Below are 13,765 nucleotides of genomic sequence, written 5' to 3' on the forward strand. Positions count from 1 at the left end.
GTTAGGAAGAGGATATATATATACAGGGTGTTACATTTTAATCCGACCAGTCGAATATCTCGAAAGCCCGGGAGAGAAAAATATTTCAGACAAAAGTTGTTTGGTTTCGAGGGGGCCATAAGATGGTATCATTGGTTTGACCTTGAAGAGTCATTTGAAGGTCACGTGAAGGTCACTTCAATTTTTTTAAATGGAACACCCTATATATTTTTGCACACTCTTGTAGCTTATCTCGAGAGCTTTCCAAAACACTATCATTAAGTACCTTTTCGTTAAGTACTTTTTGAGTTATGAGGGTTGAAGTAATTTCTTAATTTTACATAAACCGTAAAATATCTTGTAAAATATTCACTTTTCGATTATCTTACCTTAATACTTTTATGTACAAAATAATGAGAGGAATCAATTGGTGTAAAAAAAACACATAGTTGTTTTTAAGAAAAAATATGGAATTGTTAATTGCAAATTACATATTTTTTCTTCAAAACAACTATGTGTTTTCTTTACACCAATTGATTCCTCTCATTATTTTGTACGTAAAAGTATTAAGGTAAGATAATCGAAAAATGAATATTTTACTAGATATTTTACGGTTTATGTAGAATTAAGAAATTATTTCAAGCCTCATAACTCAAAAAGTACTTAACGAAAAGGTACTTAATTATAGTGTTTTGGAAAGCTCTCGATGTCAGCTACAAGAATGTGCAAAAATATATAGGGTATTCCATTTAAGAAATTTAAGGTGACCTTTATGTGACCTTCAAATGACTGTTCAAGGTCAAATCATTGTCACCATCTTATGGCCCCCTCGAAACCAAACAACTTTTGTCTGAAATATTTTTCTCTCCCGGGCTTGGTTTTCGAGATATTCGACTGGTCGGATTAAAATGAAACCCCCTGTATATAAAAGGTGTGTAAGTATGAATTATATTTTAAATGGTTTACTTAATAATTTTTATAGTAAATCTTCTTATACATTTATTATAATTTTCAGGTATCAAGACTCTGAGAAAAATTACTTCCTAATAGTGAATATATATATATCTAGGATTTTAAGTTTTGTGCCGACAAAGTGTCGATTTTCAATAGTTTAAAACGAGCAACAAATTCAATCTCTTATATATTTCGATAGTATAATGCTTACGGATTATTTTAATACCAAAAAAGATGCGAGCAACAAATTCTTTGAGTTACTTTTCTCTTGTACAAATGAATGGCATCATTCGCCGATACTTATGATATGTTGGTTTTAATTAAATAATGCAATTTTTACAAAATGTTTTTACACTATTTTGGAGCACAAAAATAGCACATAATTCTGGTGTAATTGATTTTTTTAATTGGAGCATTTTTTATGATTTTCTCATTATGGGAGGGGGCTAGCTTAATGTCAAGCTGGCCCCACCCATTTCAAACGTAATTTCCTGCTAAACGGTTTGAGCAACAAAATCCGGACTACGGCAACAATTTAGCACATAATTAGCACAAAATTAATTTTATAAATTTTCTTTTATTATTGATAATTTTTTATTAATCTTTTATATTAATATTCCTTCTGTGTAGACTTGCTTTCAGAATATTTGTTAGCATTTTTGCCACAGGCTATGTCTCAATTCATCCAAATATTAATTTAATTATATTTTTTTTTCAGGTTTCAAAATTTGTAATAGCTGCATCTCACTTGTGGCAGTCCAGTTACATCATCCATCGAAGTGATCCGTATAGGGCAATAAGATCAATCGTTAAAAGATTTTAGGTAGGTATTGTTTTATAATTAAAAGTGTTTTTACTTAGTCTTTAAATAAATTGTTTCTAATATTATTTTATAATTTCCAGGAGAAGGGTTATGTTTTATGAGGTAGCTCGGTTGGTCCATAAATATTTCCGTATATTATTGTAAAGGGAATTTTATGGAATTTTACAGTATAGTAAGTATAGGTACTTATATGAACGTATTTTCCCTTAAGATATTTTTGCTCTAACAATATAAATTACTTGAATTTAAAATAGAAATTTAAATTTGTCTTCTTTTTGACTAAAGGAATTAATTATAATAGTGTTTTATATAACAGTTGTGTTCACTTTTCTGTAATTAATTTAAAGTGTATAATTATTTTGCATGCACGATTACTGCAGGTGTAATATAGTATTTTTTCCTAGATTTTTGGTTACATATATATATTAATAGATATTTGAAATAATAAATTTTCTAGTGATATTCATATAATGATTTATATGAATTTTGTCGCGAACACCTTTAACACAGTTTGCATTATTCAAAATAATTCTGTTGAAGATATTTCTTTAATAACACAATTTCGAATCTATTTCTTTCCTGAATAAATTTGATTAATAATACTTGGAGAAATATATTAATTTTATTCGATTAACATATTTCTGTAAAACCAGCTATTCAGTTAGCACTGGTAGTTTGCTAGTATTTTAGTTATATAGGATAACTGAATAATGTAAATATCGGTTGATTACATATACTATATATAGTGATATGAATTTATAGTGAATATATATAATTACATTTAAAAATTATTTAAGATGAAAAATTCTTGATATTATACTACAAAGTAATATTTAAAATTTTTGTTGCGGGACGTAACACCTCCCCCCTAATAAGAACAAAATCCGATTGTTTTCGGAGGATTTTGATCTAGGGAGATTAGATATCTTCGTTTAGAGTGTTTAAGCGGTCTCTTAAATTCGTATAATATATGATGTAGGCATATTTACGTTTTTGGCGTTTTCCTCGTGGCAAGGCCTCATCGTCCTTGGAGGTTTGATTGGAGGAGGTTGTTGAGTGACTACTTCCGGAGGTGCAGTGGGATCGATGTTGGAGGTTTGAAGATTCGTTCCCCTGCCAGGTGATTGATCGTCTCGGTTATCGTCTCCGGATTTCTTAGAAGATTCTCGTGCCAGATGGAGTAGCAGGTTTACAAGAGAGCTCCACAGGGCTCCGATTAAATGAAGGCTGCAACCATATACAGTATGGAGAGCGTATGCCATGGATGACTGTGTCGATAACCAGCTTGACTAGGCGAATGATCATGAAGATTCCGACGAGTCCTGCTGTGGCTGATCCAAAGTTTATGAATCCTTTCCAGATCCGTGAGGCTGTGCTTTCGACAATTTTATTTAGAGAATTTTCATCCAACAGGTTGTATACTGAGATTCCTTCAGTGTTCATGGAGTGGCCAGTTAGTTCTCTAGCAACGGCATTGAGTAAAGCTGGCTTTTCGGCTGGGAACATAATATGATTTCTTAGCCTTTCTATGTCCGTTTCGGAGTAGATTCCACTGGTAGCTAAGGATCCTGGAGTGAGGTATCTCCAGGTTAGAGCAGCCATAGGTTTTAGCTGTTGAGGCGGTAGCTGTCTAACCTGAATACTGGGGGTGAGTTGAACCCATGTATCTTCGATTCTGTACAGGGTAGGAAGTTCTATACTGCATTCTCTTTCATTACCAATTTTGGTGATGATTCTTGACTTGGGTGTAAGAAAGAGAGAATGATTGCGCACCGTGACAGGAAGTTCAGCATAACATTCTTCCGTTTTTCTGACCATTACTTCAACAGGGATACATTTGACTATTTGCACAGCTTCTCCTGTAGTAATAGCCATATATCCTGGTCCTTTCATTAATCGATAGGCAAATTCATCTGGAGTGTAGCGAAAGACAAGGCATTGGTAATCACTTGTCTTTCCATTTCACATTTTTGCAAGATGACATTATTGTAAAGAGAAGTCATCTGTTGTTTGACGTGTTTTTCTATATACACGAACTTGGAGTTCATGTATGTAAAGATGTCAAGATTGTTGACTGGGATGATTCCTTGATTAGCGAAGGTATTTCCTGGTTTTGCTTACAGGATAAATAATTTCGGATGCTCAGTGCGTAAAAGAGTATATCCGCATAGAGGCAATTCTGTAGTTTTCATCAGAGCGAAGGTGATTTCTTGAGTTACCAGGCTGTAGATGACTGGAGCGTTGACATCAGAGTGATCTTCGGAAATTTTATTTGCAGGTCTTTCGTAAAGAACATCGTATTGTTGGAAATTGCAAGTAGTAGTGGGTATTGGTTTCCAATAAGTATGTCCATCGTCAGCGTCTAGACAAAAGCTGTCAATGAGATCACATACCGTTCCAGATTTTAATTTGATCTTCCCGGTGTTTAACTGTATGGGAACATAGGAAGATCTTAATGATATTTTTACAGCTGCTTGGACGACTACGTCGTCCCAGGTTCCGTATGGATCATTGTATTGTGCTCCTTTGCAGTATCCACCGACTTGTATACGGCCTACAAGAGTGATACTCCGATAGGTCGTCTGATTTGCTTTTATGCCGGCGACAAGATTGTTGTCTCCGAGTTTAATGGTTCCGTCTTGAAACATTCTCAAACATTGGGTGTATCCAGTCTCGTGTACATAATCGGCTCTTCCATTGTGAACAGCAGAGATATGTGAATGCATGCCGCAATGGTATATATTCCTGGATATTTCCACTTTACATTGTATGACTTCCGTATAGCTGTAGTCGGACAATTGCAATAGTTGAATATGAACATCGGTGGTATTGGGTTTTCGTATGTTCAAGTCACATTCGCCAACATCAAGTAAAGAGACAGCGGTGATATTGAGGTGTTGTCCTCCGCAATCGAATCCGATAAGAGCAGCGGTTTCGCATAAGAAGGTTATTAGGACTATAGGTGTCATGGTGATCTGAAATAATGATGATTTCAGTATATGTGGACATATATATATATTACGTTATATGATTACTTGAATGATCGATACAATTTTATGGATATTTAATAGTGAATAATTGTCGCTTAGCATATTGTGATTATAGTATAATTGTATAATTGTGATTATAGTATAAATGTGGATATACATATATATACAAGTGTATATCGTATTTCCATGCAAAAAAAAATTCTATATATAAGAATTGTATACATAGTAGGTATCTTTATAGCATTGTGTTTAGTATATATATATATATTTTGTTTGTAATTATATTATATTTTATGTATATCTATTTATTATTATTATAATTTTCCTTTTTTTTCTTTTTTTATATGTATATATATATATTTTGTTATTATTACTACACACGTATATATATATATATATGTGAGTAACTATAATTAATGGTTATAGTTTGTGGATGCCTATGTGTTCGAAAATCATAAAATTATCTCGATTCGATAAACCGCATAAGCAATAATCAGCAATTTAATAATAATAAATTTAATATTAATTTAATATTAATAAATTTAGATTTCGAATTTAACGGGCATCAACAACCTTCTCGAGCCTTCGATTTATCAGAAAAACTCGAACGTTCAAGTTAGCTTACATTTTTTTGCGCCGCAAAAGAAACGCTCATTATAAACATTGGCAAAACAATGCCAACCGTCACCAACGTCAGCGCAACGTACGGGCATGCGCGCCCATACGTCACGACCAGCTGATCGCCAACCAGCTGATCGAAAAAGATCACGCGCATGACAACCACTAAAACATCGATGTCAGACCTCATCGGCGGCCAATAATGCGCGGCGCCCTGAGGTCACCGCTAAAATACGAAATTAATTGGTCCACGTCAAAACGGGCCCAATATTCCGCTCACTATATAATGGGCACTGTTACGTCCCACAACAAAATTTTTATTTTTATTTAAACACGCAAAATTTGCCTCTATAATCTTTAAACTGTAGTTCCACCGACGAACATATAAATTTTAATCCCACCGCGTAACATATTATTGTTAATATAATTAATATTGTTAATTAAAATTCCACCACGCCATCTATTATCACCAATATTTCTTATTATAAAATCTCACCGCGCGATCTATTATCACCAATACTTACAGTACATCAATATCATTCCGCCGCGCGATATACTATTGTCAATATCTCCGAAAATAATCTTTCGTTGTTAAGAAGTTAGCTATACATAACATAACCTCACTTAAGAATGATAGAAATAACTTTAAGTATTTACCTACATATAGTATCATCCGCATAAAAATTACCTACTTTACCGACAATAGGCAAATCACCCACACAAAAGTTACCGACAGTCGATAAAATAAATTCCTACTTTACCGACAGAGTAAAAGTTACCGACAGAAAAGTTACCGACGGAAGGTAAAGTAATTTCCTACTTTACCGACAGAGTAAAAGTTACCGACAGAAACATTACCGACGGTCGATAAAAAAGTTTTCTACCTTACCGACCGAGCAAAAGTTACCGACAGAAAAATTACCGACCCATGATAACACAGTTACCGACGTTACCGACTGAGGACAAAATCATTTCCTACCTTACCGACAGTGAAGACTGTCCGTACCCACATTACCGACAGATGGCAACGCCATCTCTGGGGTAACGATGATACTAACTTTACCGACATATAAGAGAATACCTCCTTTATTAATATGTAATCCTGATACAAAAGAAATTTTACAAATCAAAAACCAAAAGACTTTATATACATATATATATTTTTGAACACGTCCCAGCACCGACTACACGTATATCTAATTATTTTGGGGCCTAAATTATATCAAAAATCATTGATGCCAGATTAACTCAAAAAATACTATAAATAAAAATCTTATAACAATTTTCCCTTAAGGAGCATAAAAAGTCAGACCGACACATGTATGCATAATTATGAAAACTCCAATACTACTAATTTTATAAACGAAGTTTTAAATATAATTTTCCGTATGCGATATTATGAGTCATCATCACATCCCAAGTTAAGACTATGGAATATTCCGCTCGAATACTATTGCACAACATTACGCAACATGATGAAATAATTAATTATCATTAAGTAACAAATGAATTTATTGTTATTAAGCGTATGCAATAACTTCCATTTATATATTAATCCACAAAAAAATCCGTTCAAGAGAACATTGCGCAACATAACGAAATAATTAACTTATTGTTAAATATTAATATTAAGTACATGCAATAAATTTTATTCAAGAACCTAATAGATATAAAATAAAAGCAAAGAATAAAAATTGTTGCACCATTTACTGAAATAATTTATAGTCTTTATATACTTATATCCCACCGCAAAATTATAAATACTTATATAATTGTAATTATAATAATTATAATACCAGGATTCATTAACAATATTTTTACATATAAAATAAAACTTTTGAACGGAGTATGCTAAAAACTCCGTTGACATTTCTATAGCCAGAGCTTAAAAATCTACATAAGAAAATATATGCATACCATTTGCAAAGAAATCCTGATGGTCTAATAATTATTATAAAAATCATATGTCAAAATGCGATATAACCAGTATAGCCGATTCTATACTGACCGCTCCGTCACCCCCACTACAATTTCGGAGAGTCCCACCATCTGCAAGTTAAATTACGCCCAATTTCCGCGGCAACGCCCAACTGCGCGCGCATCCTCCCCACACTTGTGCCAGCGGCGCGCGCAACCAGCCCGAAGAAGGGAGCCAATAAGCAACCGCGCCGCCCACGCCGAGGCGCGCGCATCTTCCGAGGCGCGCGCATCCGTCACGTCAGCGGGAGCCAATCACAAATCATTGCGCAACTATCACGTCAGAGAAAACCAATCACCCGTTGACAACGCGGCACATCCCTCAAGGCGCACGCATCTTTCGAGGCGCGCGCAGCCAGAAGCAGAGGAGGGAACCAATCACTGCTCGACTCCCTCCACGGAGAAGCGCATCTCCTACTATTGGGACCGTGTGCAAAACTGGGACTGACGACTATATAAACCCGTGCAGAGCGGTCCTCCTCGCATTTGGCCCAACGTTTTCAACACTTAACAACTACTGGCATTTGGCCCAACGTTTTCAACACTTAACAACTACTGGCATTTGGCCCAACGATCTTCAACATTCAACTACCTCCGGCACTTTGCCCAACGATCTTCACAGTGTTAACTTGGCATTTGGCCCAACGTTCTCCAAGTATAATAACTTGCATCTTGTGAAATATTGTACCAGTATATAATAAAATCAGTGAGTTCCAAACATTAAGTTGTCAATCAAATTTCCGGATCTCCGCCTTCATCCAAAGCCGTCACCGAGGTAGACGGTTGCAGACAGAAGGAAGCAACGTTTATTTATCAGCCTAGTGAAGGGAAGCAGCCTTCACACACTAGGACATTTCAGATACTGGTATATATCCGGCCACTTGTCATTAATCTAACCTTCAATTTCTACTGACAACTAAATTCAGTGAAACAGTGCGCGACAATTCGGAAACCTTACCTTTGATTACCCGTATTCCTTAATCCAGTTATTCAACTTTAGTAAATATCATTTCCAATTGGAAAATTTATCTGGGACTTATCTCTTTGATAAGACGACGCGATAGACAGTGAGCGAGTGCGAAACTGCAGCGGCAGGTCGAACCCAAGTCTGGCTCGGTGGAAAAATAATTATCTTGAGGAATTTATTCCCATGATAGAGGTTGTTTCTCAACCTAGAGCTGGTGAGGCAATAAAAAATAAGCGGCCTCCTGTCAATCGACGTTTGAGTAGGCGAAAATACAATTTTCGATTAATAGACAATTATCTTGAGGGATTTATCCCAATGATAGAAGTTGACCTTTTGATCTTGGATTGAATTTAGCCTTAACTTCAAAATACGAGATACATCCCAGGACTTAGAAACGATACACTGGCTTAGTTTATAACAACTCGAATTATTATTAGTATATACAATTAATTAATTATAACCTAACATTACAAGGTTAATTCTGGCCAAGCCAGACGTACGATAGGTGGATACTTTGTCAACGTATCCGATCTCCTTATTCCTCCTCGAACCCCTTTTCGATTTTCAGAGAACCAAATAAAACTAAACTCAAAATTGAAACCTAACAATTTAACAAATCCTGCAATCTCTAACTTACCATAGATTGCTAACTTACCATCAGTCGATAACTTACCGAGCACTTTCAGTCAAAACTTACCATCGGTCGATAACTTACCATCAGTCGATAGCTTACCATCGGTCGGTAAAACAGAAAGTGAAACTAACCATCGGTCGGTAAAACAGAAATCTGACTTACCATCGGTCGGTAAAACAGAAAGTGCCGCTAACCATCGGTCGGTAAAACAGAAATCTAACTTACCATCGGTCGGTAAAATAGAAATCTACATTACCAACGGTCGGTAATTTTCGGGAGTCGAAGTTTACCATAGATCGATAATTTATAGTACTAACACTATTCACTTTTCTCAGCCTACAATTTTATTAAACTTTGGGAATGTCTATCTGACTATCTTTTACTACTCTTGGGATAATACTTACTGATCAAATATTCACGCGGAACCCCTTTTTTCTTTCTACTTAACAGGTGTTGGGTTTTTATTCGGATTCGTCAACGTGAGTAACATCAAATCACCAGGATCTTAACAATAAACTAAATAAATTCTCACCTAATTATTTAACCAATAGATGGTCCGAGCGCGACGCACTAATTCAAATACCCGTCGAGTCCCTCTTCATCAAGTACGACGGAATAGACGATCACGACGCATCCTCTATCCAATCATCACCATAGACAACGATATCATTTCACCAACCCCCGAAATAATTGATCTAGAATACCAATCACCAGAACCCCAGATTCCCCTTATCATTCTTGAACAGGAAATCATAGACCTCCAGGAAGATACCGAGAACATCACCCTTTTTACTCCACCTTCCACCAGTAACCATTATACAACTTCCGAACTTGTAGAAGGACTCATAGACGATTGGAGTAACTGCTCCACTATTTCATTGACTTTTAACAACTCACCAATCCCAGGGTCTTCAACAAATTGGGAACAACACAAAATCTAGATACTATCGCTTAATATATTTATTACCCAGAGGAAGACGACGTCTACCCTCCACTCAATTATTCGCCCGTAGTATACGAAGACTCAAATCCCTTCGAACCCTTGAATATACCCCAAGTTCCTATAAAGACACCCTCCACTACAATAGACATAGAGTATTCTTATTTCCTCCCTGCTATGTATGACTATCCCCGAGAAGAGTGAATGACGATTTATAATCATTTCTGTATTCTATTATAAAGAAAGGAATATATATATGTATATATATCTGGATAAAATAAATAAAACTCGTACAAAAATATATATATATATGAATGTTTATTCTCTTTCGCCCTGAATCCTCTCTGCAAGGCACAATAGACCTTCAATCTCTCGGCGTCCCAGGGTATAGCCGGCCTAGCAGGTTGCCCTAAAACAAATTGAGAGATTAATTGCGTCCAACTGGGAAAGTAAGACTTCCAGACTAGTCCTGAGGAACTGGGGACGTAACAACTGAAATGGAAAACTGACATTTTGTGGCCATCAAATTTAGGTATTGTGTCGATAGCATCTTTAAGGCGTATCGGAGAAGGTTGATCCATGATGTCAAAATGTTGGGATGTCGATTGAGAAAATGTTCGTTCTTCACGTGGAATATGTCTTTCTTCTCTTTGCGAGGTTTCTAAATTCATGAGCCTTTAATTAATCCTTTCAATATAATTGGTAATTGTTTGCATAGAAGCCATTAATTGTTCTACAGCTGGCTGCTCTTGAGCTCCGGCCATTTCTTTTCGACTTATTTCTTCTTGCATTTTCGTAAGGTGTTCATTTTTGGCTTGCAAGGCTTCGGCTTGTTCCTTAAATTGTCTCTCCTTTTCATTTATCTTTTGCATGAGGATTTCTGTTTCTTCTGCTGTATATTGTTTTCTCGTAGCCCCTGTGGCTACAGAGCTCGTCGAACTCGATCGAGTCTGCATAATGGATTTAGATATGTTATAAAAATTTATTCGTCAAACACTTAATGTTCTCTCAGAAGCTTAGATCCTTTTTGGCAAATCCCACCGCTGCCACCAAAATAATTTTATTTGTTACGTCCTATTTTATCGTTTATTCAACGACTCTGCAGGGCTTACCGTGCATGGACGAACAAGGTTGTATCTCTCAATTTCTTTTTCAGGGCAACCTGCTAGGCCGGCTATACCCCGGGACGCCGAGAGATTCAGGATCTTGTAAACGCTTCTTTTCAGAGATAATTTAAGGTTGACAAATAAATAGATGGATTTGTATTACAATTTTCTATTTCTTTTTATTTCATTCCCTTATCCATGTACATTAAATGCAATTTATGTTAAGTATAGAAGGATATAATAATAATTTTTTTTGTTGATATTAATGTTATATATTTTTTTTTATAGGTCTACAATCGTATCAAGGAATTCCTCGCTGCTTAAATAGTCGAGGAGTTGATTTATCTCAAAATCTGTAAAACTCTCTTCGCTCGGAGAGATATCTATGGGCTCTAAATCTGCTTCTCCAAAAGCAATCGGAGAAGAATTCGGGGTAAAAGGGCCTGAGAATGAGTCAGGAGTTCGTGTAGGGCTTGGCGGCGGTGAAGTCTGGACTTGTTGGTCCCTTGTCGCAGGGATTTCTCCGTTGCGCTCCCAAGCGCGGAGCAGTCCTAGCGGGATCCCGTCCGTAAGATTGTTTAAGTCGACAATTATCGTCGATGCGTCGCTTGAGCTGTCTGAATGGGTTGTTTCAGCAATGTCTTCCTCCTCAGGCTCCTCGCCAGCTGGTATCGCTGGGATGTTGCCGTTGTCGTTGATTTCTGGATTAAATTCAGGGGGCAAGGGGGCGAAGGACAAATCGAAGAGGGTATCTTCGCGATCGTTGGCGGCGTGTACAATATTAGAAGGGATATTATCCCTGTCTACAAATAATTGTCGTACAACGGAGGGGCGATCTCGGAGCAATCGTTGTCTATATATTTCTCGGCGAGCTACGCCTGCGTTTCGCAGAGTGAATTCGCAACGAGTTATTGGGTCTGGACGTCGGATGTTGACCATCTATTAATGAGAGAAAAGTTTCAAATTCCGATACGAATATAATATAATATTTTAATTAATTTTCCCGAAAATTATTATTACTTACGATGTCGCAAGAGAAAAAAAAAGAGGTCACCTGTTAAAAATGAAAGTACCGTGTGAATAATACGTCACACACACGCATATGCACAGTGGAAGAGAAAGTAGATAATTAAATAAATTTATTTTATTTCTTTCTCTGATACTAAATTATGATTTGAAATCATCAAATAATTTTTAGTTATTAATCATGCTTTTAAATTTCAAATAGGGTGCATGGACATCAAGTAAGAAGAGGATTACTGGATATGTCATTGAAATGACAGTTTACCAATGCAGCTGGCTCAGTATATTGTAAAATTTCCATATAAGCCTCAGCCAGTGTATCGTTACTAATCTCTGGGATGGATCTCGTATCTTGAAATCAAGGCTAGATTCAACCTGACGTTGTTTACATCAGACAGCTCCAAAAAAAGACAATTAAGACAACTTCCATCATCAGTGACGCGGCTTCAGGATAATTGTCAATTAACCGGGCCTAAGTTGTATCTTTGCCTAATCAAACGTCGATATGACAGGAGGCCGGTAATTTTTTATTTGCCTCACCAGCTCTAAGTCAAAAGGAAACCTCTATCATTGGAATATGTTCCTCAAGATAATTGCCTTTTCACTGTGCCTAAATTAGGTTTGTCCTGCTGAAGCAGGTTCTTACTAATTACTGTCAATCGAGTCGTCTTATCAAAGAGATAGATCCCATGAAAGACTTCCAATTCGAAGTATGATTTAAATAAATTGTGTGTATGGATGTGGGAATATGAATAGTTGAAGGTAAGAATTAAAAATATAGAAAATGATAGTCAAGTAGCATGTGACTGTATAGATTATTAATTATTAATGAGTATCAGGAAGCAAAGAAAATTTAATTGGTTTAAGATGTACTTACCAGATGATGAAGTTCTCGATGTGTAAGGATGACTGCTCTCCGTCGGAGACTGACTGCCTCGGCGAGGTCCCTGAAGAGAGGTCAGGAGCCGTTGAGAAATAATTGGCAGAAGACCGAAGTTGAATTTGAATTCACTTTTATTTTAAAGTATACTCGAGTACAATATTTGACGGCTCTAAGATGCTTCCTTCCTTCTAGAGAGCTGGTGGTCAGATGCTAGGTGATGTCCACTCGAGAGCGCTTTGTCAAATGCAGGCGATCGAGGGCTGGTGATGTTGTCTCAAGTGCGCCGGGTCAAATGCACGGAAGACTGAGCTGCGCTCCCTGAGGTACCCTCTGATCCCTACTTCATTCCAGGAGTCAGTGGTAGGGGAATGGGAGCTCTAAGCGTAGGTTGCTTGGCTGCTATTTGCTGCTCTAGCTGCCCTTCCTTTTGGCGCATGTTGTGACGTAGTACGTCAGCGCGTTGCGCTTTAGCGTGGGGGGGGATGGTCTATCCGTGCGTTGGTTTGTTAATTTATAAAATTTTATAATAGTTTTTAGCTACCAGAATTCCCGTTATTTGCATACATTTTCTAATGTAGAATCTTAAATCTCCTTAAAGAAATGCGAAAGAAATGCGAACGGTTCTTCTAGCATGCTCCGTTCAAAAGCTGCCTTAAAATTCCGCTTATAATAAAATTTTTTATAGTTAGTAAATTCTGGTGTCATAAACTATTATAATTACAATCATTTTATAATATACATATATATATATATATATATATGTGGATATATATATAGTTGCTTAACATAGAAAAAATAATTGTTAATAACAATTTGGTGGTATAAAAGCGTTCTAATTATTACAGTTCGATATATCGAATTAATTCTATTG

The sequence above is a fragment of the Camponotus vicinus genome, unplaced genomic scaffold (assembly GCF_025532165.1).
Source record: "Camponotus vicinus isolate PSW18456_S1 unplaced genomic scaffold, iyCamVici1.0 SCAF_1, whole genome shotgun sequence".
NCBI classification, from domain to species: domain Eukaryota; kingdom Metazoa; phylum Arthropoda; class Insecta; order Hymenoptera; family Formicidae; genus Camponotus; species Camponotus vicinus.